The sequence below is a fragment of the Bos mutus genome, chromosome 8, assembly GCF_027580195.1.
Source record: "Bos mutus isolate GX-2022 chromosome 8, NWIPB_WYAK_1.1, whole genome shotgun sequence".
NCBI lineage: Eukaryota > Metazoa > Chordata > Mammalia > Artiodactyla > Bovidae > Bos > Bos mutus.
The window spans coordinates 26,833,331-26,859,320 of record NC_091624.1 but is presented as its reverse complement, the minus strand read 5'-3'; the positions used below and the strand labels follow the sequence as shown (position 1 = coordinate 26,859,320).

At 44.2% G+C, this 25,990-nt stretch overlaps 1 protein-coding gene across 2 annotated transcripts in view; it reads left to right on the top strand.

The window, feature by feature from the left end:
* Nucleotides 1–25,990, top strand: part of ROR2 (receptor tyrosine kinase like orphan receptor 2) — a 237,037-nt gene that overhangs the window by 1,685 nt on the left and 209,362 nt on the right. The window lies entirely within an intron of this gene.

Sequence of the window (25,990 nt, the reverse complement as noted above, 5' to 3'; positions counted from 1 at the left end):
GGGCGGCGGAACCTCTAGGTTTGAAAGCTAAGGGGGTTCACCTCGTGACCCAGAAATGTGTGAGCTGCCCCTTACACCTAAGTGGGTCTCCGTGTCCCCCACTCAATGTACTGTGCTCCCTCCCACTGGCATTTCTGCAGGTAGGTGAGAATAGACAAAAGCACAAGAAGGGGGCTGGTGGTTGTCGTCTTCTGCTGCCAACTGCGCGCTCCAGGGATCCATCCAACGATTCAGGAATGCTCGGCAGCCTTTCCTGGGGGGCGTTTGGGTTTAATACAAGAGCCAATTACGTCACACATCCTTGGTTACTTGATTTGGGAAAGGGGTTTGCGTTTCTGTCGCTGTCCCTTAAAGTGTAAGCCGCTCAAGGTGCACGGTACAAAGGTAAGTAAAGCAGACCTAAGTTAGTCTGTGCCTTTTGAACAGCATCCCTCTAGATTTCTGCACCCCTTATCCCGCTAGAATCCCTCTCCCGTTTCGAGTCAAGGTGTGCATTTGCTGCGCTGCGGGAGGGGAAAGAAGGGGTTTAACTGCGGGGGCTCGACGTGCCACTGAACAGCGTTTGCCTCGTGGCCATGTGGGGGTTAATTGCTCTGCAAAACCCTACCTGTGGCCCAGCGGTTTTAGTTGCATTTGCCAGGGGGGAGTTGGAAGTGGGTGATGTGAGAAAAGGTGATGGGTCTGTTCCTTAAATCAAGATTGCAGCAAGACTGAAAAGTTGCTCGCTTTTTGGGCAGAGGAGTTTAAACATTGCCGTAGTTTCCAGTAGAGTTAAAGAAATCTCTGAGGAACAAAGCAATCCAATATCACTTTCCTTAATTTCTGAACCCTGTGTGGAGGTAATTTTCTTTCTCCAGTGAAATAATAGTAATTTCTATAGGGGAGGGAGTAAGGAAGCTGTTTATAATTCTCTTTCTTCTGAATGTTAGGTGAGGTGGAAATGCAAAGAATAAGATCATATTCAAACTATGAGTACAATTTTATGATTACAGGAGACTCAAGTATTTGGCATCTTTTCTGCTGTAAAGAGGAATCCCTGTAATCTGAGTGTATTTTATACTCAAAACATACGTTACTATGTAAAAACAAGGAAACGTTATTCTGAAAGGATTTATAAGTTCTATGTTTTTATAGAAGGTTCTGTTCCTTAGGGAGACAAATGCTTAATTTTGGACTGTGTGTTCTGCCTGGGTTTGACAGGCTGGGAGTTTTGGGGTCTCTTCACCCCTGATTTTAACAGTGCAATGTTGACTTCTGGCCCATATCCCTGGAGTGATGGCGGTAATAAATAATGATAGTGATCCATTTGAAAAGAAGTAAATGAAAACATCTTGAAAAAGAAGACTGTGGAAAAAGAAAAGTTTTTATATACTCTATAGTAAGGCAACATGTTTTTCTTATTATGGCTGTGTACCAAGAAAAGAAGAAGCACACATTTGAAAATTGTCAGTATTTAATAGCAAAAGCAAGTTTAACCCTCATGTCTACTTGACAAAAATGCCATCTGGACAATGACCACCACTATGTGGCATTCCATGTGAGCTGCTGTACTGAACTGTTGATAAAAATGGCGATAGGTGACCGAGGGGCTCTAGCCAATGAGGCTGAACTCTTGATTAGTAAAGCAAGTCATGGTTAGACAACTTACAAGAAATCTACTTAACATTTTTGCCTTCAGAAAAGCAACATGGGTTTTAAAAGATACATTGACCAGGGGTTTTGGGTGACAGCGATCTGCAGATTTACAAGACAACGTGAAATACCATTTCTATTTTTATTGTTAAACCGTTTTCTTGTTGTTTGGTCAAAATACCGCTGTAATTGTGTGTGTGTGTCACTCTCGGTTATGGTGTGATTTGTCGTGAATTACTTGTTCCCTGTGGACGTTTTGTCTTTCTACCCTCGGTTTAACCTTTGAGACATTGAAGCCTGGAAGAATTTGGGTTTCATGCTCTAGCCTTTGGAATCTTTTCCTGAGATCAATGGGATAGAAATGCAGGGGCTGGGGAACAGCCTGTCTGACAGGTAGGGAAGATTAATCCCCTAAAGAGGGATTTCTAAAGCAAGGTTGCAGCTGGAGAAGTGACACTCCTTTAAAATGCATTCCACGGGAGGCCAGGATGTAGAAAGTTATCATTATCATTGAAATGGGAACTGGGTGTGAAAGGCTTGCCCCCCCCACCCCACCCCCCCCGTCCCCCTCAATCTGCAGAGCCCTGGCCACTCTGATTCAGTATAGGAAATTTGTGCACGCTAACTCTTTTCTCAGGGAGAGGTGTAATTATATACTTCCAAATTGTAGTCAGGGAAGAGAGAGTGGGTTACTAACTGTTATCTGTACCCAAGGTTTATAACCATCTTCTAAAACATTCATTGATGTCAGGGGCCTTTTGGTGTTTATCTGGTCCATTCCCTGGGAACCTGGAGGGGGACCGGCAGCATCCTGTGGTTACCACCTGGAGAAGGGCTGGGCTGTGAAGCTTTGGGTTTACTCTGCTGTCCCCATGGGGATCCCCTTATGTGCTGTGATATGTTCCTGGTAAAGAAAGTTGCCATTAAGATATTTCTTTCTTTGGGGACCCTGTGGTGACTGCCAGGTGGACCCTATGAATACCATGCCTGGAAGGTGTCAAAGCAAAGTAACCAGGGGGCTTTGCTTTGCAGAGAAGTGTTGCTGATTAAGTCTGGATTTTACATGTCCGATAGCAATTTCATGAAAGGACAGCTGGGCTGAAAGAACTGGTTTTGAAAACATTGCTTCTCAGTGACTCTGAGTTCTTTGGTTTTATATTGTAGAACTGTATCACTGTAAAAGAATTGCTACAATTTTGGTGGGTAGTGCAGGCTTCTTGAGTTTTGAAATAAAAATCTAAGCAACAAGACCAGTTCTGGCCCACTAATTATGGCTGCAACTGGCTGGGGTTTGTACCAGCCTTCTTCTAGTATGTATTTATTTGGTTTTGCCGAGGAGCTTGCCAAGCCGGAAAAAAGGGCGGGACAGCTCTGCTTGCATGTGCTGCTGTCATAAAATATGTCTGGGGTGTGATCTGTTTAAAATCATATTAACAGAGTGGCCAAGGAATTGTTGAACAGTGTTGGGAAAACTTCAAAACTAAGGAATTGTGTTGGTGTTATTTGTACCATTTTGGGGATTTCCATTTTTTTTTCCCCCAAGTTCTACTGAAAGAACCAAAAAATCAAAAGCCAAAGGGAAGGAAATAATTACAGAACAATCTAGCCTGATTAGACTAAGTGGCTTGTCCTCTAGAAAGTCCAGTGAGATGTGGTGTGTGTCTTTAATTGTCATTGGAATGAGCTTCAGTAAGCGCTCTGTCACTTTTGAGATGTTATCTGGGGAGAATGTGGCAGCTTCTTCAAATCCTCCTGGAGTGGGGGAGGGTTTCCCCCAAGTCTCAGATGCTTCCAGCCTCTGGGTTTCCACACCTCGGGTGCCCTCCTGGAAGGCGAGTTAACCCAGTGTGCACTTAAATGACAGAAATCCTCACTGTAGGCTTCTGCTGTGGAGTATAGGTACATGTAACTATTTAGGTTAAAATTAATTAAACTGAACTGAAATAAAAGATTCAGTCCCTCCACTGCACTCGCTGCATTTCAGGGGCCTCATGTTTGTGGTGCTAGTGGTAAAGAACCTGCCTGCCAATGCAGGAGACACAAGAGATGTGGGTTTGGTCCTTGGGTTGGGAAGATCCCCGGGAGGAGGGCATGGCTACCCACTCCAGTATCCTTGCCTGGAGAGTCCCATGAACAGAGGAGCCTGGAGGGCTTACAGTCCTTACGGTTGCAGAGAGTCGGACACGACTGAAATGATTTAGCACACAAATGTGACGGGTGGCTCGAAGGGTCCAGGAACATAGAAGACATCTCCAGCATTGCAGGAAGCTCTGTCCACCACCACTCTTCTTTGCCGAGCGTCTCTGTGTTAGTCGCTGTTGTTTTAGGAATGTCTTGTGGAGTCCAGAGTCAGGGAGGGGCTTACCTTGTTTGCTTAGAGTTCTGTTTGTTGACTGTGGGAGATTTGATGGCAAAAATGAACTGGATTGACTGACTCTAATCTGTAGAGTTAGATTAGAGAGGCTTCCCCAAGAGGGGCTTAGCAGAGGTGTGATGACCAAGGCGACATGCATACACTTACATACCATATAGTGCTGATTTGGGGAAAATGTTATTTCTAAAGAATTCACATATTAAGGGCTAGACAAAATTATACGAACATGTTGTGTGTGTGCATGTGTGTGGGAGGGCCACATCATGGCTTCAGTGCCATTTAAAAAGCACATGAAATGGTCAGAGTGATGACTGTTGATTCAGATTAGACTGAGTCTGACGTAATGGAGGAATCTTCAAGTGTTGAAAGGAAACAAATATCACATCAAGGTTTAAAGCACAGATGCAAAGAATTCCAGCACAAGAAAGGACGAAGAAACTTGCCTGATTACTGGTTGGATTCCCCCGCACAATGCCAGGCACATTCGGGGTGTGCGAAAGCAGTTTCCCACTTGAGGAAGGAAATCACAGTGGGGGTGAGACAGGGAGCTGGGGAGATGATCTGAGAACATGTTCATGGACCAATTCTCAGTCCCATCTGAACTGAGCCTTAATATGCTTCAGCTAGGATTTGCCAAAGATTTCCTGCAGCCCACAGCTCTGTGATGACGCCTGATAGTGGCCAACCTTCCCAAGATCTTCTCATTTATTTCGGAGCCACCACGTGGGATGCGGTGGAATGTGTTTGTGGAATGTGTTTGCAGATGGGAAAGGGCTGAGAGAGAAGGTCAGGCATGGAAAGAGGCAGAACCAAGAGCAGCCAGAGCACCGTCCTCAGAGAAGGGGAAATGGTGTGGAGTCAAGAGGGTGAGGATCTTAGCTCTCAGGCAAATGCAGGGTGTGATGCGATAAGCAGGGCAAGATATGGTGAGCCGCAGCCATATTTTCAGAGGAGGATTTGGCAGCAGCCAGGGGTAGTGGTAGGGGAGCTAAGTGGGTAGTAGCTGCACCCCAGAAAGGAGGTGCTTGAAAAATCAAGGGGCTTGGCCTTGGATTTGTGGGGGAATTCCCAGGAACGGTCCTGGTGGAGGAGCATCCTGGGAGGAAACTGAGGCAGAAGGAAATGTCCAGTTATTCCTTGGGGGTCTGGAGGAGGGACGCACACAGCAGTTTAGCTTCTGGCAGACAATGGGCACTGGGAAGGAGAATGAGTAGGATTTGGGGGATGGTGAGGAATTGAGGGGGTGCATAAGAGTTCCATCTAGAAAGTGAGCCACTTTCTAGTGGATGGTAAGAGGGGTGTAGAAAGGGAGTGAGGGCCAAAGCTGAGAAGGCTTTCAGGCACAACCTCTGGGTCACATTCGGTTAAGTGTCCACCTTGGTGTCCTGTTGCAGGGTGTTGCCTTATGTTTTCAACTGTTAGTGAACATTTGGAAATAACATTTAGAAATTAGGAATTTTTCTCCAGACAGGGAAATAACCACCAGGTCACTATAGTCTTTGTATAACACTGAATACGTTTCTAGAGCAGCTTAAGGGCTACCGGAGGAGATGGTGACGAGGGGGAGCTCTGTCTTACGAGAAAATAAGACATGGAGGGACGGATTGTACATCTGGTTATTTTGCAAAAAGAAACACAGAAGAACCTAGAAAGTGATATCAGTTACCTGAGATCTTTTTACAATAAAGGCAAGTGTTAGTTGTTCAGTCATGTCCGACTGTTTGCAACCCCATGAACTATAGTCCACCAGGCTTCTCTGTCCATGGGATTTCCCAGACAAGGATACATTCCCTTCTCCAGGGAATCTTCCCCACCTAGGGATGGGACCTGGGTCTCCTGCATTGCCAGCAGATTCTTTACTATCTAAGCCACCAGGAAAGCCAAAAATAACGGTAAAATATGTATAAAATAGACCTTTGAACCCATTATAAGTGTGCATTTCCCCAGTGTTAAGTGTCTTCACCTTGTGCCACGTCACCACTGTCCCTCTCCAGACTTGTCTTTATCCCCCAGGTGGAGACTTGCCCCCGTTAAACCCCAGTGGCCCATTCCTCCTGCCAGCGATGACGGTCCCCATTCTACTTATGAAACTGACTACCATAGATATCTCAAATAAATGGAAGTGTATGGTATTTGTCCTCTTGTAAATGGCTTCTTTCACTTAACACAGTCTTTTCAAGTGTTCATCCATCTCAGAATATGTATTAATACTTCTTTTTAAGACTGAGTAATACTCCATTATGCACATATGTACCTACACCCCGTGCATACACCACATTTTGCTTTACCGCTTTTTCTGTCTGTTGGCAGACATTTGGGTTGTTTCCACCTTTGGCCGTTGTGAATAGTGCTGTTATGAACATAGTTGTACAGATATCTGTTCGAGTCCCTGCTTTCAGTCCTTTTGGATATATACCCGGAAGTGGAATTGCTAGATCGTATGGTCATTCTAAGTTTACTTTATTGAGTAACCACCATGCTGTCAACATCAGTTATTTTCTGCTTTATTGATAACAGCCTTCATAATGAGTGTGAAGTGGCTTTGATCTCATTGTGGCTTTGATTTGCATTTTTCTAATGATTCGTGATGTTGAGCATCTTTTCATGTCATTTATATATATTTCATGCACCATTAGTATATCTTTTTTTGAAATATGTCCCAGGTGCCCCTGATGGTAATGAACCTGCTTGCCAGTGCAGGAGATGTAAGAGACGTGGTTTTGTTACCCTGGGTCAGGAAGGTTCCCTGGAGGAGGGCATGGCAACCCACTCCAGTATTCTTGCTTGGAGAATCCCAAGGACAGAGAAGCCTGGTGGGCTACAGAGTTGACACAACTGAAGTGACTTAGCATGTACTATTCAAATCCTTTGCCCATTTTTAAATCAGATTGTTTGGGTTGTCTTGGTTGAGTTGTAGGAGCTCTATATATTCTAGATATTGACTCTTTATCAGATATATGATTGCATTTATTTTCTCCCATTCTGTGGGTTGCTTTTCCACACTGTTGATAATATCCTTTGATGCACAAAAATTTTTAATTAAAAAAATCAATTTATCTATTTTTTTAAACCTGTGCTTTTGGTGTCACATCCAAGAAATTGTTGCTAAGTCCAATGTCCTGAAGCTTCTCCACTATTGTTTTTTTCTAAAAGTTTCATAGTTTTAGCTTTTGTTTGGGTCCTTGATCCATTTTCAGTTAAGGTATGGGTTTGACTTCATTATTTCTAATGTGGAAATATAGTTTTCCCAGTACCCTTTGTTGAAAAGACTTTTCTTTATTCATTGAATAGTCTTGGTATCCTTGTCGTTTGCTCCACATGTAGAGCGGGGCAATTCTGGATTCTCTATTTTATTCCATTGGTCTGTGTCTATCCTTTTGTCAGTGTTTTGATTATTGCAGCTTTGTAGTATGTTTTGAGATCAGGAAGTATGGGTGCTTCAACTTTTTCTAGATTGTTTTGGCTATTTGGGATCCCTTGAAATTACATGTGAATTTTAGGGTGGATTTTCTCTTTTGACAAAAGTGTCTGAGATTTTGATGAAGATTGCACTGAATCTGTGCATTGCTTTGGATGTTCAGTTCAGTTCAGTTCAGTCGCTCAGTCGTGTCCAACTATTTGTGACTCCATGGACTGCAGCACGCCAGGCCTCCCTGTCCATCACCAACTCCCAGAGTCCACCCAAACCCATGTCCATCGAGTTGGTGACACCATCCAACCATCTCATCCTCTGTCATCCCCTTCTCCTCCTGCCCCCAATCTTTCCCAGCATCAAGGTCTTTTCAAATGAGTCAGCTCTTCGCATCAGGTGGCCAAAGTATTGGAGTTTCAGCTTCAACATCAGTCCTTCCAATGAACACCCAGGACTGATCTCCTTTAGGATGTACTGGTTGGATCTCCTTGCAGTCCAAGGGACTCTCAAGAGTCTTCTCCAACACCATAGTTCAAAAGAAGAATCAATTCTTCTGCACTCAGCTTTCTTTATAGTCTAACTCTCACATCCATACATGACTACTGGAAAAACCATAGCCTTGACTAGACGGACCTTTGTTGGAAAAGCCATGTCTCTGCTTTTTAGACACCTTAACAAATCTTATAGTTCACAAAAACAGCCCAGAAATAGGTCCAACTTAAAGGAGACTACAGGACGAGAAAAGTAAATGCGGCATGTTTCTGAAGAGGACTGGTTTAGAGTGAAAACTGACTTGCACATCATTGGAAACTTTGATGAAATTGGACTATGGAGGTCAATTATTTAAAAGTGTGGTCTGAGTTCAGTTTCCTGAATTTGTTAATTGTACTGAGGTTCTATGAGAGAATATTTTTGGTCTTAGGAAGTGTGTACTCAGTGTTAATGGATAAAGAGCATAATGTCTGCAACCAATTCTTAGTTCCGAATAAAAAGCAGTGTGAGTATGGAGAGAGAATGATGAAGTATGTGGGGTGAAACATGAAAAATTAGTGAATCTGGGTAACAAGTATGGGGGAGTTTCATGCATGAATCTTCCAACTTTTGAGTAAATTTGAAATTATCTCAAAATAAGGCATGAAAATTATGTTAATTGATACAAATGTGTGACTGTGGACAGTGAAATCTATAATGGGGTTGAACAGATTTGCTTAGAGAGACTCAAGTGGTTATAATTTTATGGGAAATGGTGTCGCACCTCACCTAGGGATGGGGTGGGGCAGGCTCCACGTGCCTTTTACCTACACTGTGTTTATCAAAGAATGAAAATCACCAAGTCTTAGTCCAGTTTCTGGATCCCCAGAACTTCTAACATCTTTTACCTTAGCCTTTTACTATAGAAAACTTCAAGTATACATAAAATTAGACTAGTACAGGGAACCCCTATATATTTTTCACCCAGCTTCAACAGTTAACAAGTTCTGTTCATTTCATTTCTTCTGGCCCACTTAATGGGTCCTGGACAGCTTTAATTTTTCTCTTGTAAATACTTCAGCATGAATGGTAAGACCTGTTTTCCACATAATCTCTGTACTGTTATCACAAGCAAGTGATACTTGATACCCAGGCCCTGCCCAGCTTCCCCAACTTCCTGGAAAATGGCCTTTCACATTTGGCTTGTTTGCAGCGGGACCCAGGCAAGGTGCGCCCGTAAACCCTGGTTTTCACCATCAGAACGGCCTTCAGCCAGAGGGAGTCCCATTGGGTCTGAGGTTCCGAATTCCAGCAGGTATAGGCGCTGCTTCTCTGCATTCCCAAGGCTGCCCTCAGTGTGGTAGGGACCTGTACAGAGCTGGGTCCTGATGCAGAGGCCTGGATACCCTGCCTTGGAGCAGCAAAGTGCGTGGTGTGTGTGTGGGGCACAGGGAAGGCCCGCTGAGCTGTGTCCAGTGCAGCCCTTCATTCATCCTCTTTTGGAAGGTGCTCCTATGACTGTCTCCAGGAGAAATGCCCCTGCAGAGCCTTGCACAGAGTGGGCCAGCCCACACCCTTCTCAGAGCCCTGGACTCATTAACACAAAGATTGTTAAGGTGTAGAAAGGGAGCGAGGAAGGCATTTTAGCTTTCTCGTGTGTATTGTACCCTCTTCCCCTTTTCAACAACAACATATCGCAAGACTCAGTTTTGTGCTTCCTGGTGGATGGTTTGACATCCTACTTGAAAATTCAGACTGTTTGCTGGGAAGATGGTGTTTTACCAAATATATGACAGATGAGCAGATCTGTAACCAGAATACATAAAGAACTTGTAAAAAAAATGTTCCAATTAAAAGGGACACAATGCACAGCAAGTGGTTTGCAAAAAAATACAAAAGACCCAAAACTTAAGAAAAAGAGTTTGGTGTTAGTAGGGTTCAAGAAAATGCAAGTTATGAGGCAGTTATCCCAAGGTATTTCTGACTGAGCAGGTCAGAAATGGGTCATAAGGAGCATGTCAGTAGTGATATGAAGAGGGTGGCATGGTGGTGTGTAAGCTACTGCTTTGAGGGCCATGTGACATTTACAATACACATATTCTGTGGCCTGATCCACAAAAGTATGTGCACACCTGTAAAACATGCTGCACCATTTCTAATAGTGAGAAGTTGGAAATATCAGCATGTCTTTTAATGGAAGCCGAATAATTGAAGTGGTACCATGTCTCTACTATGGATTACTATACAGTGGCTAAAATGAAGATGAAACTCTGTAGATGCCCACAGAGGAAGATTTCAAAGTGAAATTCTGGGTAGGGACAAAATCAAGTTGCAGAAGATATCCTTCTCCCTGGGATTGATCTAAAAATGTCCCACGCCCCTCTCCTCTCTCTGTGGATAAAGCTGTCTCTAGAATAAAGCCTCCAATCTACAAGTCAGATTGACAACAGTGGTTACCCTGGGGGAGATGGGAAGGCGTCATAGGAATCTTCAGGATCTTTGATTCCACCATACCTCCTGTGCTAGGGATTACTTTACTGGATCCTGTTTATAGGCCTCGGGGGCAACATTTATGTCTACACATTCAGATAAATTAGCAGGAACTGTTACACAGTTACTTCCTCTCTCCTATCATCTTGCTCTTTGCTTTGTAACAAATTCTTGTCCAGCTCTGGCCAGAGGGGAAGGTGAAGGGAAAATGTGGCAAGTCAATTTGTTGAGGAGATGTGGAAGTTTTTAAGTGATTCATAAGCTCTTCAGGGGTGCATCTTGATCTTTGGGTTGAAGGCAATGGCACCCCACTCCAGTACTCTTGCCTGGAAAACCCCATGGATGGAGGAGCCTGGTAGGCTCCAGAGTTGCTAAGAGTCTGGCATGACTGAGCAACTTTACTTTCACTTTTCACTTTCATGCATTGGAGAAGGAAATGGCAACCCACTCCAGTATTCTTGCCTGGAGAATCCCAGAGACAGAGGAGCCTAATGGGGTGCCGTCTATGGGATCTCATAGAGTCGGACATGACTGAAGTGACTTAGCAGTAGCAGCATGGGTGGTAAGTGCTTCTGGGGTAGCCTAGCTAGTAAAGAATCTGCCTGCATTTCAGGAGACCCTGGTTCAATTCCTGGGTCAGGACGATTCCCTGGAGAAGGGATAGGCTACCCACTTGGGCTTTCCTGGTGACTCAGTCAGTAAAGAATCCTCCTGCAATGTGGGAGACCTGGGTTCGATCCCTGGGTTGGTAAGATCCCCTGGAAGAGGACATGGCAACCCACTCCAGTATTCTTGCCTGGAGAATCCCCATGGACAGAGGAGCCTGGCGGGCTACAGTCCATGGGTTGCAGAGAGTCAGACACGACTGAGTGACTAGGCACAGCACAGCACAGCACATGGATGGGTAAAAAATGGAAGTTTGGGGATGTAGAAAACTAGTTCAGCTAGTTCTCTGGGTTGTTGAATTCTCTGGACTTTGCAAATATTCAATCTAAATTCCATTTTGATGACTTCCATGGTGGTCCAGTGTGAGTTCACCTTGCAGTACAGGGGACACAGGTTTGATCCCTGGTCAGGGAACTAAGATCCCACATGCCTCGGAGCAACTGAGTTGGTGTGCCCCAACCAAAGACCCTGCATGCCACAGCAAAGATCCCGTGTGCCACAACCAAGACCCAAGGCAGCCAAATAAATAAATACTAAGAAAAAACACATTAGATTCTGACATATTTAATGTTTTTAGAGCATCATGCAGAATGCCCTCATGGTTGCTTCATGCCGGCCCTGTGGTGTCTCTTTAGACAGCTTTGGGTCAGCTTGTTTTGGTGTAGCCATCTCTGTATAAGCCAAGAACCCCAATTTTGTTCTGAGCACTGTTGCAATACTTTTCCTTTGTGAAAATGGCCACAAAGAATCCAAATTATCTTATATTCTGAAACTGAAGCAAAATACAGGAAATCTAGTTGCTTTGCCAACAAAGGTCCATCTAGTCAAGGCTATGGTTTTTCCAGTAGTCATGTATGGATGTGAGAGTTGGACTGTGAAGAAAGCTGAGTGCCGAAGAATTGATGCTTTTGAATTGTGGTGTTGGAGAAGACTCTTGAGAGTCCCTTGGAATGCAAGGAGATCCAACCAGTCCATTCTAAAGGAGATCAGTCCTGGGTGTTCTTTGGAAGGAATGATGCTAAAGCTGAAACTCCAGTACTTTGGCCACCTCATGCGAAGAGTTGACTCATTGGAAAAGACTCTGATGCTGGGAGGGATTGGGGGCAGGAGGAGAAGGGGATGACAGAGGATGAGATGGCTGGATGGCATCACGGACTTGATGGACGTGAGTCTGAGTGAACTCCGGGAGTTGGTGATGGCAGGGAGGCCTGCTGCTGCTGCTGCTGCTGCTAAGTTGCCTCAGTCGTGTCTGACTCTGTGTGACCCCATAGAGTGCAGCCCACTAGGCTCCTCCGTCCCTGGGATTCTCCAGGGAAGAATACTGGAGTGGGTTGCCATTTCCTTCCCCAATGCAAGAAAGTAAAAAGTGAAAGTGAAGCTGCTCAGTCGTGCCCTACTCTTAACGACCCCATGGACTGCAGCCTACAAGGCTCCTCCATCCATGGGATTTTCCAGGCGAGAGTACTGGAGTGGGGTGCCATTGCCTTCTCCGCAGGGAGGCCTGGCATGCTGCAATTCATGGGGTGGCAAAGAGTTGGACACAACTGACCAACTGAACCGAAACCAAAAAGGACATTGAGGTGGAAATATGATTGGAACTGTCTTTCAAAATGTACCGTTTCAAGGTTTTATGGCTACAGTCCATGGGGTTGCAAAGAGTCGGACACAACTGAGCGACTGAGCACAAGTGCGTGCAAGATGAAGTTCATTCCTTTTGTCATAAAGATAATATTACACTGTTACAGGTTAAATAGTGTTTTCTTCCAAAGATATAGTATATTGGAGTCCTAAAACTGTGAAGAAGGCTGAGCATCAAAGAATTGATGCTTTTGAACTGTGGTGTTGGAAAAGACTCTTGACAGTCCCTTGGACTGCAAGGAGATCCAACCAGTCCATTCTGAAGGAGATCAGCCCTGGCATTTCTTTGGAAGGAATGATGCTAAAGCTGAAACTCCAGTACTTTGCCACTTCATGCAAAGAGTTGACTCATTGGAAAAGACTCTGATGCTGGGAGGGATTGGGGGCAGGAGGAGAAGGGGATGACAGAGGATGAGATGGCTGGATGGCATCACTGACTCGATGGACATGAGTCTGAGTGAACTCCGGGAGTTGGTGATGGACAGGGAAGCCTGGCATGCTTCGATTCATGGAGTCGCAAAGAGTTGGACATGACTGAGCGACTGAACTGAACTGAACTGAATTGAACTAAATCCTCAGTACTTTAGAATGTGATCTTATTTGGAGAGAGGGGTTTACAGATGTACCTGAGTTAAACTGAGGTCATCAGGGGTGGGCCCTAATCCAGTATAGCTGGTGTCCTTATAGAAAGGGGAAATTTGGGCACAGAGGGAAGGCCACGTGCGGACACAGGGAGAAGGTGGCTGTCTGCAAGCTGAGGAGAGAGCCCTCAGAAGAAGCAGCTCTGCCCACACCTTTATCCCAGACTTCCAGCCTCCAGAACAGTGGGAGGATGGAGGTGTGTAGTCGAAACCCCCTAGTCTGTGGTGCTTTGTCAAGCCAGCTGAAGCTGACTCATACAGACACTTCTGCACTTACATGCAGGCTAATCAAGTATTGCTTTCTATCGATTTTCTTTTCAGAGGACCTGCATAGGAATTCAACTGATAGAAATGTTCCACTGCTAATGGACACTTCTGTGGCTGAACCCGTCATGCCTGGGGTGGCAGCAAACTGGATTGGCCCCATGATTGGTTAGTGATGCAGTTAGGAGTCAGAGTCACCAGGCCCAGCGTGGGCATGGTCAGACTCTCTCTGTGTGCCTATGGCCTGACTCAGGCCAGTCCCTTGGCATCAGAGGGCAAGACCACTCCCTGGAAAGCTTGCTGTTTGGGACTGCTTCCCTGGTTGATGCTTTGGCCGGCCCTGTGTGGTCTTCCAAGCACCTCTGTGGGACCAGCCCTGTGTCCAAGCCTGGATGTCTTTGGTCAGTCACCCATCTGTCCCCTTTCCCTTCCTCCAGCTGTTTGCCTGGCTCTTAAGAGAGGCTTTGATGGGAGTTTCCTGGAGCTCAGAGGAGAGAGAGGTGGGCTGTTGAGGCCCCAAGATGTCAGGCACCCATCCCAGCCTTTGTTTCCCTTGGGGGAGCCTGGGTAACAACGAAAACAAAATCCAACAAAAGCACACATCCTTGGGCGCTGGGACGGGGCGGCTGTCAGCCTGTGTGATTTATCTGGGCCTGGGAGCCTTTGAAGCAGGAGGCTGTTGGAGTCCTTGAAGGCTGGCCCTGCAGGGAGGCCCTGGAAGTGCCAAATGGAGAGGAAAGAGCAAGCGGGTTGAGAGGGGTGGTGAGGGAGGGAGCTCTTGGAAGTCCATTCCTTTGTCCTTTGGGTCAGCAGCTCCTTTCTTCACCTTTGTCCTGTTCCAAAATGCAGGGGTAGCTCTGGAGGCCACAGGAAGGTCCTGTGGGCAGAAAAAGGCATCGACTTTGGGCTGGCCCTGAGTTTGCCAAGCAGGACTCCCAGAGGGCTTCCCTGTAGCTTTTTGGAGACTCTGGGCAAAGATGCGGGGAGATGAGGCCAGCCCCTTCCCGGAGGGGCACCCGATGTAGGCACCCATGGATGCTGGAGAGGGAGGTAAGCATGGAGTCCTGCAGAGGATGAGTTTTAAGGATGAGCATGTGTAGGGGTGTCAGCCTCCACCAAGTGGCTGCTGGGGCTTCTGACTGGAAGGCAGCTTTATAAGAAGGAGCCCAGAGGATGCTTTCTTAAATGTCAACAAGAGGTATAATTCTGATACAACCTTCTGACTGTTTCAGTAATGGTCAAGCACATATGTTTCATTGCTGAAATTCAGCTGCTTTTCTGCTATATACATCCCAGTTTTTCTTCACTATTTGCTAAATTCGATGTGTCTTTCTCATTTTATTTTGGAAGAAGGAAAATCCTTTGTTTTACAAGGCAGTGCCCAGGCACAATTACCCTTAATTAGCAAAGCATTTTCAGAGTTCAGATAAGGTTCACCTTTTTTTTTTTTTTTGCTACTCTAAACTTTGACCCATTTGTTTTCTTATTTAAAAAAATAATAATTAAGGAAAAAACCCAAGATAATCACGTTCCTTGTAGTTGACTAACCATAGATTTCTATGGCGTCTAAAAGCCAAACTGATTCAAAACAAAATGAAAGAAGGAAAGCCAAGTATGGGTATAAGTTGATCTGCCTGGGATTAAGTTTTTAAAAATGTTCTTTATAATTAGTTTTTTCCCCAGAGGTGGAACGAGTCCTGCCCTAAGTTTTGGGTGTGTGTGTGGGGGGGGCAGGGGATGTTCTCATGATACTGAGGGAACTTTGGCTTGGGCCCAACTATATACTTATGATTGCAAGTATTTTATTTTTTAAAATCACTATGTGAAAACTCCCTCAAAACAATGCTTTCTATCTTTTCTGTTGGCAAATATTTACTAGAGGGCCCTCCTAGCATCGGGGTGTTATTTAGAGGAACTTCACGTAGTTTCTTCTGAATTGTTTTCATTTTACTTTATAATTTTTTTATCTTTTAATTTTTTTCTTTTTTTGGCCATGTTGCACAACTTGGGGTATCTTAGTACCTTGACCAGGAATTGAACCCAGGTTGCCTTCAGTGGAAGCACAAAGTCTAAACCACTGGTCAGGGAATTTCCTGTTTTCATTTTAAATCAGGGTTATGCATTTATTCCTCAATTGAGTAATGATCTAGAAAAACAACAACAAAAAACCCCCAGTAACAAATGGTGATGACTTAAAAAGTAAAACTGAGAAGGGTATAAAATGAAAAGCCCTTCTCACTTCTCAACCACCCTCCACCTCCCCTGCAGAAAAGTGTTAGTCACTCAGTCGTGATCGACTCTTTGCAACCCCATGGACTGTAGACTGCCAGGCTCCTCTGTCCATGGAATTCTCCAGGCAAGAATACTAGAGTGGGTAACCATTCCCTTCTCCAGGAGGTCTTCCTGACCTGGGAATCAAATTCAGATCTCCTGCTTGGCAGACAGATTCTTTACCTTCTGAGTCACTAGGGAAGACCTGCAAAGGTCCCAGGTGAGCTTGGCCCACAGTCTTTGTACTTCCAGACATTTCCTGGGTTCCCGTGCTTGTCTGTGCATCTCTTTTGTTTATTTTTAAAAACTGTGGTAAAATGTGCATAACATAAAATTAACCTTAAGTGTACAATTCAGTGGCATTTTGTGCATTCACTGTGCTGTGCAACCATCACCTCTGTTGGTTTTAGAACATTGCCATCACTCCCAAAGGAAACCTCCTACATTAGCAGTGACTTCTCACTCCTATCCCCAGCCTCTTGCAACCACTAAGATACTTAGAGTCTCTCTGGATTTGCCTATACTGGAAATGACATATAAAAAGAATCATACATTATATGGCCTTTGTATTTGGCTTCTTTAACTGAGCGTAATGTTTCCAAGGCTCATCCGTGTTGTAGCATCCTTGAGTTGTTTTTGTATACAATGAGGTTATACCTTACATACTGAACTGAGGTTTGCTATAACAGTAGTTCTTGCAGATCTTTCCATCTTAGTGCATGCTGCGCACCTCATTTTTAAAAATCCCTTGTTAATACCTGCCATTTGGATACACATCGTTTATTTCACTGGTCTCCTATGGATGGATACTTCTGATTTTTAACTGTTACAGGAAAGAGTGCTACAGGTACATCTGTACATACGTTTTTATTTTCTCTACACTATGTATCTGTAGAGTCAGTTCCCAGAAGTGAATCTCTTTGTCCAAGGCAATGATACAGATTTTTTTATAGATTCTCCAAGGTTGTACTTCCCAAAGGTGGCAGTGATTTATGTGGCAGCGAGGGTGTGTGAGCCTCTCTGGTTTTTCCAAGTCCTGACCAACACTGGAAATTGCCAGGCATTTTAATACTACTAAGTCTGCAACAGAGAAATGGCATGTTAATTCTTTGTATTGACATTTAAAAAATTGTCCATGGGGCTGAATGTTTTCATAAGTCTTTTATTTATTTTTTTCTGGGAAATAAATGTTTGCTTTCTCTACTAATTTTCAACTCATTGTTCTCAATTGTTTCACTGACTTCTAAAACTCTTTAGGTCTATTCCAGAGTGTATGAAAATATTTCCTTCTCAGGTTATCCTTTTACATTGCTTATGATTGTTTCCACGCAGAAAGTTTTATGGAGTCAGGCTAAGCTAGCTTTTATTTTATGTATGAGTTTTGAGTCAGACATTGCAATCTCTTTTCCATTCCAAGATTATTTTAAAAAATTAACCTTTTTTGAGGAAGTTTTACGACACTTTTTATGGTTAAGTCTTTCATTCACATGGAATTTTGGTCCAGCTTTAGTTGTTCTCCTCAGAGAAGTGAGTTGCCCTGAACTCTTTTATTGAATAACGTGTTCCTTTTCAGTTGTTGGCAAACAGCCTTTTTTTTTTGGTATTCCATGTTTGTTTGGTCTTATTTTGAGATCATTCAATGTCTTCCTGTTTTTAATTAATTATCATAGCTTTATACATTTAGTTTTCTACACGAACCTTAGAACACTTTTATTATAAGTAAGGCAACTTTTTAAGGTTATACATTTTCCTATGCATGTAGCTTTGGCTACTGCTTTTAGATTTTGTTACAAGTTGTTATTTTCCAGATAGTCTTTAATCTCAATTTTTATTTTCTCTGCAATTCAAGAGTAAAGAAGAACATTTAAGACCTCCAGGAAGTTATTTTCTAGTTTCATTGCATTTTGTTCATAGAGAGTGTGGTCTGCTGTATTTTGGTGTTGGGGAATTGGATGTTCTTGCAATGGCGCCCCACTCCAGTACTCTTGACTGGAAAATCCCATGGATGGAGGGGCCTGGTGGGCTGCAGTCCATGAGGTCACTGAGAGTGGGACACAACTGAGCGACTTCACTTTATTTTTTCACTTCCATACATTGGAGAAGGCAATGGCAACCCACTCCAGTGTTCTTGCCTGGAGAATCCCAGGGACGGGGGAGCCTGCTGGGCTGCCATCTATGGGGTCGCACAGAGTCGGACACGACTGAAGCAACTTAGCAGCAGCAGCAGCAGCAGCAATAGCTTAAAAGTACAGTTATTATTTTTTATGTAGAGTGGGAACTTAGATATAATCTTGGTTTCAGTTCAGTTCAGTTCAGTCGCTCAGTTGTGTCTGACTCTTTGCGACCCCATGAATCGCAGCACGCCAGGCCTCCCTGTCCATCACCAACTCCCGGAGTTCACTCAGACTCACGTCCATCAAGTCCGTGATGCCATCCAGCCATCTCATCCTCTGTCATCCCCTTCTCCTCCTGCCCCCAATCCCTCCCAGCATCAGAGTCTTTTCCAATGAGTCAACTCTTCGCATGAGGTGGCCAAAGTACTGGAGTTTCAGCTTTAGCATCATTCCTTCCAAAGAACACCCAGGGCTGATCTCCTTCAGAATGGACTGGTTGGATCTCCTTGCAGTCCAAGGGACTTTCAAGAGTCTTTTCCAACACCACAGTTCAAAAGCATCAATTCTTCGATGCTCAGCCTTCTTTACAGTCCAACTCTCACATCCATACATGACCACAGGAAAAACTATAGCCTTGACTAGACGAACCTTTGTTGGCAAAGTAACGTCTCTGTTTTTGAATATGCTATCTAGGTTGGTCATAACTTTCCTTCCAAGGAGTAAGCGTCTTTTAATTTCATGGCAACAGTCACCATCTGCAGTGATTTTGGAGCCCAAATCTTGGTTTAGAGCAACCTAATTGATTAGTAATTTATTTTTACTTTCTGTGTTCTTTATTTGCCTAAGGCAGAGAGGTAGGTTTGGTATTCTATGCTATTATTTCTGTCTATACCTCTGATTTTATTTCAATCTTTTGGGCACTGTGGTATTTGCTACATATATTAATGAAAGTTCCTCACTGAGGATTGTACCCTTAATAATTTAAAAGTGTCTTCCTTGTTTTTTGCTTCTTTCTAAATCATGTATGTTAATAGTATGTGATTTTTTTTTTGTTCTTAGTTGTCTAGTAAGTCTTTGTTTCTAAAGATTTTTCTGCTTCCTAGCTGTTTGGTTTAGATAGCTATTTTAACTATAATGAATAGCTTTATTTGGGTTTTGATCCCGATTGTCCTTTTCTTCTAGATAACAAGTTTTCCTCTGTTATGTTTATTGAAATACGGCCTTAAATCTGTTGTCTTTTGGGGTTACATTTTCTATTTTCAGTGCTTCCTTTTGCTCTCCCTTTTGTTTGGTTTGTTCTCTTTGGCTTTGATGTGAGTGCATGTGTGCATGCTAAAGTTGTTTCAGTCGTGTCTGACTCTTTGAGACCCTGTGGACTGTAGCCTGCCAGGCTCCTCTGTCCATGGGGTTCTCCAGGCCAGAATACTGGAGTGGGTTGCCATGCCCTTCTCCAGGGGATCTTCCTGACTCAAGGAACCTGTGTCTCTTGCACTACAGGCAGATTCTTTACCACTAAGCCACCTGGGAAGCCCTTTATGTAACAACGTATCTAATCCCAAGTTACTAGAAGGTAAAAAAGCAGGTCAAAGATTTACTAGGAAAATATGAATTCTTGAAATTGAGTAACTTTATCAGCTTGTACCCCAAAAGTGTACCCAATAATCTGCTGCCATTTTTCTTGGGGCCTAATTAACTCTTCCTTTATTTCAGTTCATTTTCATCTGTCATACTTTTGAATGTGTGCATTTTTTGTTGCTGTTTGTTTTCTGTATTCTCTGGGGCACCACTTGTGGTATGTTGTGTCTCAGCTTCTGTGGTCTGCTGGCCCATCTTTTGTCCCCTCGACTCCCTCTGTGTGATTTTCAACCTTGCCTGTGAGATGGACTCACTGATGGAGCTCTTCATTTATCTATAGTGGGATCTACGTCATGTACAAATGTCTCCAGTGACTCTAATCAGAATCTCTGCTTTTCTGGGGAGCCTTAACATATGGCATTTGGGTTTCTTCCTCCCTGCTTAAGGTTCTAGTTAAACTGGATGGAACGTGGCTACGGTATCCAGATTGTTTGTAAGGCTTCCAGTTAAACCTTATGCTCTGATGGGATTGCTCAGGAAGGCTGTCTACTCGCAGTACAAAGCAGTGTATGATTCCTCTTGCTGTCAGAATCTTTCTTCAGTGCTTGTTTTGGGTCAAGGGCAGCTCTGTGCACTTTAGAATTGTCCCATAAGTAATGATAACCTTCACTAGGACAATCACTAAGACAGGTGCTATTATTAGTCCCTTTTACAGATGAGAAAACTGAGGCAGAGAGAGGCAGCATGACTTGTCCAGAGACATGCCTGTGGGGTGGCAGGGTCAGGATCCTGCTTTCTGGAGAGATGCTCTTCATGATGACTATGTTGAGGGAAACCCACTGATCTCTTTTCCTTTGCCCACCACGGGTCAGTGGGCAGCCAGTGATGGGTCACGGGTGTGTCAGTGATTGTACCTGTGGGATTTTATGGAAAGAAGAATTTACCACCTACCTTTCTGGTGGCTCAGATAGTAAAGAATGTGCCTGCAAAGCAGGGAACCTGGGTTTGATCCCTGGGTCGGGAAGATCCCCTGGAGGAGGGCATGGCAACCCACTGCAGTATTCTTGCCTGGAGAATCCCATGGATGGAGGAGCCTGGCGGGCTACAGTCATGGGGTTGCAAGAGTCAGACACGACTGAGTGTCTAAGCACGCACGCAGTGAGTGTTGATGCAATAGGTGTGGTCTGAAAAGGACTACTTTGCTCTGTTAGGCTAAGTCTGGCCTGTGAGATGGGGGAAAATAGAGCCATTTCACCAACTTCTGTGGTATATTACTCTTTTTAAGAAAAACTGATTATTTTTCACATTTTAAAATTGTGGTAAAATACCCATAACATAGAGTTTACCAACTTGACACCATTTTCAAGTGCACGGGCCAGCGGCATTAAGTACACTCGCACTGTTGTGTGAACATCATCATCATCCATCTCCAGAACATTTTCATCTTGCACAGCTGAAACTCTGTCCCCAGTTAAACACTGACTGCCCTCTCCCCTTGCCCTAGGCACCCACCATGCTACTTTCTTTCTCTAGGAATTTGCCTTCTGGGTATCTCGTCTAAGTAGAGTCATACAGTACATGTCCTTTGGTACCAGGTTTGTTGACTCTCTGCAACCCAATGGACTGTAGCCTGCCAGGCTCCTCTGTCCATGGGATTCTCCAGGCAAGAATACTGGAGTGGGTCCCAGGGATCAAACCTGGGTCTCCTGCATTGCAGGCAGACTCTGGATTTCTATATCTCATGGCAGTGATGACCAGTGGTCATGATGAAGACTTTAAGTTTGAAAATTCACCCCCTGTTGATATGTTTTAAATTCTTCTTGGAAGGATAGATACAGGGTATCTTAGGTATAGCAATTAGTTGCAGGAGAAATTAGGCAGGGTGCCTGGAAGTCAAGTTACTTGTTTCTCACAAAGAGGAAAAGCCTTTCTTCAAGGTCCTATTGCTGGCTTTTCTCCCCAGGCCTCCATCACTGTTGAACCCAGAGTAGTGTCCACGTTGGAGTCTTCTCCCCGCTTTCCATGGAATGAGTAGGTTCAGTGAGCCAGGTTTCATCTCTGACCACCACTCCTAATATAGGACTGTGATTATTCCATGTTTGAGTTCTTGTGTACTGCCTGGCTGCATGTGTCTGTAGATTTGATGCCATCCAAGAAACTTAGGTTTATGCACGCATTTGGGGTCAGGGAAGAGTCACAGAGAGGGAACTGGGAATTGATGCTCGTGTGGAAAAGAGTCATAAGTTTGAGCAGAAGTGGGTGTTTATGCTGGGCACCAAAAGCAAGCAAGTGTGTGTGTACACAGACCAGAAGCCAAGAGCATCTCTGAAGACCTGGCTCCGTGAGCCCACCGGGGTGAGGATGCAGCACACCTGGGGGTGGGGGCTTTGGTCTCATTAGTGGAAGGCTGTATCTTGGGGAAATGTGCTCCCAAGGGCTGTGTCTGTTATGTCTGCAAGGTGAACAGATGCAAGATGCTGCCAGGGTGTCCTTTTCCAGGAAAAGGCAGGGATTGTCTCAGTGTGGTCCTTGGGCCGGCATCACCAGCAGCACCCGGGAGCACGTTAGGAATGTGAGTTCTTGGACTCGCCCTAGAATCTCCGTGATCAGAAACTCTGGGTGCGGGTTCCACACTCTGTGTGTTAAGAAGCCCTCCTGGAGAGTCTGAGGTATGCAGAAGTTTGAGAAACAGCGGTTGTGATTCTCGTAGTGCACCGGGGCCAGAAAGAGCCTGGCAGAGGCCCCTAGCCTCGAGGGTGTCACTCATCACGAAGGGATTAAAACCGAAGTCACTTTCCTTCTGCCCTTTCTTCCTTCTCCTCCACCACAGGGACCACCAGGCAATCTCTAGCCTAACTGCAGGAGTCCTGGTGTTGGGGATGGGACGAAGAAGAAAGGAAGGGAGGTGCTGTGGTCAGCTACCGCAGAGGACTAAAGCCCCAGCTGTGTGGAATGCTGGGCCATTTGTCCACAGTGCAGATGGGTGGCGGGACAGTGGTCTGAGAAGAACTGGGAAGGATTAGTGGTCAGTGGTGTGGCCAAGATGAGTTGCAGAGGAAAATTAAGGGTGTCAGCAGCCCATGGGTCAAAGTGTGGTGTGTGATGGAAATGTGTGAAAGCAGAGCCTCCTGGACAATTTGGGGGAGAGAAAGGCACTCACATACTCTGAGACCATCTTCAGTTCTCTCAGTAGGCATCATAGAGGGCAGTTCATCTGACATTTTTGCCACCTACAGAATCCTGGTGGCCCTCCATTTCTGGGCTCTGACTCACAAATTGCAAAGATATGCCTGTTGAAGAGGCTTACTGTCCAGAAAATGTGCTCTTTTGTATGTACGTTATTGTTGTTTTAAAAAATGTTTATTTATTTATTTGGCTGTATTGAATCTTAGTTGTGGCATGCAGGATCTTCGTTCATCATGTGGGACCTTTGTGTGCTCCGGAGAGTGGGGGCTCAGTAGTTGCAATGCCCAGGCTTAGTTGCTCCTCTGCATATGGGATCTTAGTTCCCAGACAAGGGATTGAATTGATAACCCCTGCATTGCAAGGTGGATTATTAACCACTGGGCCACCAGGGAAGTCCCTGTATGTTATTGTTACTAAGTCACAAATTTATACATGCTTTGATAAAACTAGGTCAGGATTAAAGTATTAAAGTCACTGCTGTCAGCCTGAAATTAATTATAAGACATTGACTACTTAGGAAAAATATAATGTTTGTCATCCTCCCATGGGCTGTCTTCAATGCTTTTAATATAAATTTTAGAAAGTGTTCAGATCTTTTCCCCAGGCTGTGGTCTCCATAACCGTTTCTCTCCTCAAGACCTAAATTCACTAGCTGCAAATTTTGTTATCTTGGACATTTCTGAAATATAATTTCAGGATGCCTGGGGTGTGCATTGTTTTGTAGCTGCCCTAGGTAGCCACTAATTGCATGCGGCTACTTGGTTTAAATCCATTAAAAATAAGATTACAGATGGAGCTCGTCAGCCAAGCATAAGTGCTCGACAGCTACAGGTGGCTGGTGGCTACCATTGTAGGCATGCAAATACAGAGCATTGTTATCACCAGGAAGATTTCTGCTGGGCAGTGCTGCTCTGCACTGTGTTCTCTTGTTGCCATCATTCCAGCCAGTCAGTTTTTGAGCACCTGCCGTATGCCTGGGAGATGCTAATTTGTCAGTTTATTCAACAACATACATCAGGTATCTCTGTGTAACAACATCCCCTTTAATGTTATTATTAGTGTTTTTTTTTTTTTTTTTTCCCAATTGGGAAGAAGCCTCTGATGTGAAGGAGTGACTTTATGTGCAAGTGGAGATGTCTTGGGCAAGAGTGCTTGGTGGGGCTAAGGGAGGCCATGTCCCACAGAGCCCTGGAGGAGTGCATACGTGGGGGACTGTGCTTGGAGGAGCTGAGGGCTGTGCACCCGGGAAGGAGGGCTGGGACCAGGCTGCCTTGCTCAGCCACAGGGCTGACTTGCCCAGCTTGCTGGGAGAGGAAATGCTACCACGGATGAGTCAACAGGCTTTGGAAAAAATTTCCATCCAGTGGTTCTTAAAGCATTATTTAAGTGTGGTGGTGGTGGTTTAGTCGCTAAGTTGTGTCGGACTCCTGTGAGCCCATGGACCCATGGAGCCCGCCAGGCTCCTCTGTCCATGGGATTCTCCAGGCAAGAATACTGGAGTGGGTTGCCATTTCCTTCTCCAGGGGATCTTCCTGACCCAGGACTTGAACCAGGTCTCCTGCGTTGCAGGCAGATGATTTACCAACTGAGCTATGAGGGAAGCCCTTGTTTAGGTGTGCTTAACATGAAACACTTAGTGTGGACATCATACAGTTACTATTGAAACTGTTTCTCACAGGATTGCAAAGAAGAAGATTGGAGAAGTCGGTGTGGATTCCCACAGACACATTTCCGTCACACAGACAGTTTTCATCTCTCTTGGGTATACCTAGGAGTGGGATTGTGGTGTAGGTCCAAGAGCCATCTGATGCTGGCTAACGTCTGGAGCATCTGGCCAACGTCAGTCTTAGCTTGTTCTATATTTTAGTAACTGAGGAAGTACTTTATAGAAAACCTCAAACTTATATTTCCCTGAGAATTTCTTTTAATTTTAACTTACACATTTCAGTTTAAGCCATTATACTTTAACAAATGTCAAAGCCTATTTATTCTATTTTTCAAAACATTCTTTTCTTCCAGTTTTATTGAGCTATAATTCACATACAACACTGTATAAATTTAAGGTATATAGGGTAATGATTTGATAATCATGTCATACATTTAGCGGATATTCATCATCTCATATAGATACAAAATTAAAGACATACAAAGAAATATTTTTTCTTGTTATGAGCATGCTTAAGATTTATTCTCTTAACTTTTTCATATAAGATACAGCACTGTTAATTATATTTATCATGTGGTAAGTTACTTCCCTACTGCTTATTTATCTTATAACTGGATGTGTAGACTTTTTGACCACCTACATCCACTTCCCTCTCCCTCCACCCCTGCCACTGGTAATCGCAAATCTGACCTGGTTTACTGTAGATTTGTTTTTGAAATATAATTGACCTACAACATGGTTAGTAATTCAGTATTTCTATACATTTCAAAATGATCAAAGTCTACTTGTGATATGTCGCCATACAAAGATATTACATCATTTTTTACTCTATTCTGTACTTTTCATACCCATGTAACATTTATTTTGCAACTAGATTCAAACTGTGGTTTTGATACAACCAATGAGGCACATCCCTTGGCTCTTATCTGATTGCGGCCACAGTAATTGAATTATGTTCACTTCACATGTCTCCTCAGTGCTCTTACTGGGTTCCATTATCCATTTTGTCTATGACTCTGTCCCGTTTGAATGTACCATCTACTTGATCTATTAATGATGTGTTCGTTTTTTGTCTGTTTCCCAGCCCGAGGGCAGAGATCCTCTTTCCCTTTGTGGCTGTATCCCCCGGGCTCCTGGAAGGGCACCTGAAATGCAGCAGGTGTTCACTGCTGAGTGAGTGCAATGCCAGCCTCCTCCACTGGCCTCTGCCCCCTTCTCCCCTCTCTGCATTCTCATGTGGGAGGATAAAGCACAGCGCTTATCCTTAACACAAACAAAGGCCTAAAGTTAAAGGAAAAAAAAATGGACATCATAGTTCGAGAATTTTTGAATCAGATGGTATGCTCTATATCAATATTTGGGTCTTAACAATAACACCATATAATCTCATGTGTAATTCACTAAGGGTTAGATTCTTTTCAGTGTTTCAGGAGTTACTAAAAAAGAGAAATATCTCTTAAAACTTTCATCTAACATAGAAGTGTCCTCTTTAATATTAGGAGTTGAATTGGGTTTATGGGAGCTGTGGGGGGAGCCTTTGGTCACTTTTGGATTGCAGGGTAGGTGGTCTCAGTGGGGCAGATGTAGGGT